Raw genomic sequence first — 692 nt, 5'->3', positions numbered from 1 at the left:
AAACAAAAAAAAATACAATCTGGCAACAACTCAGAGTTGTCACAGATGTCATCTTTCCTTTATAATTTAAGATTATCATTAAAAAGAAGAAGTATTGTTAAACGTTGTAAGTTTTCTATTGGGTAAATACACTACACATTTTAGTCTAGTTTTTGTTTTCGTCCGTGTGTCTTTTTTTATCATTTTCAGCGATAATCCACAAATGTAATAAACTAGATTTCAGCAATATGGCAATTATATATTATCGACTAATATTTTACGACCATGAAGAATACATTTATTCACACACTAACCTTAAGCGGATAAGAAACAAAGAATAGAAAACACATTTTTTAAAGACAAAACGGTATTGTCGGCTCAAGACAGAGTCTTCAAGTTGGTAGATACATCTGATCCGTCCTTATGAACTGCATGGAGTATGGAGAAGACGAAAGTCAGAATGGGCCGGAAATATGATACCCTACAGTACTGCACATACTTAGCAGGGATTCTAGTAAAAAATGATTGTTTATATTGCGAATATGTTTGAAGTAAATAATGCCAACAATGATCTTTATTGAATGAGAAATATGCCCTGAAATCGGGTGCAATTTATATATATATATATATACATATAGAAGCTACATCTGAATCGCTTTAAAAAAGATTTAAAGGAGATATGTTTATGCTGTAGCGACCACTCGTTCCAAATG

This window comes from Musca domestica, unplaced genomic scaffold, assembly GCF_030504385.1.
Source record: "Musca domestica strain aabys unplaced genomic scaffold, Musca_domestica.polishedcontigs.V.1.1 12, whole genome shotgun sequence".
Classification (NCBI taxonomy): Eukaryota; Metazoa; Arthropoda; class Insecta; order Diptera; family Muscidae; genus Musca; species Musca domestica.
This window is presented reverse-complemented; position numbering follows the sequence as displayed.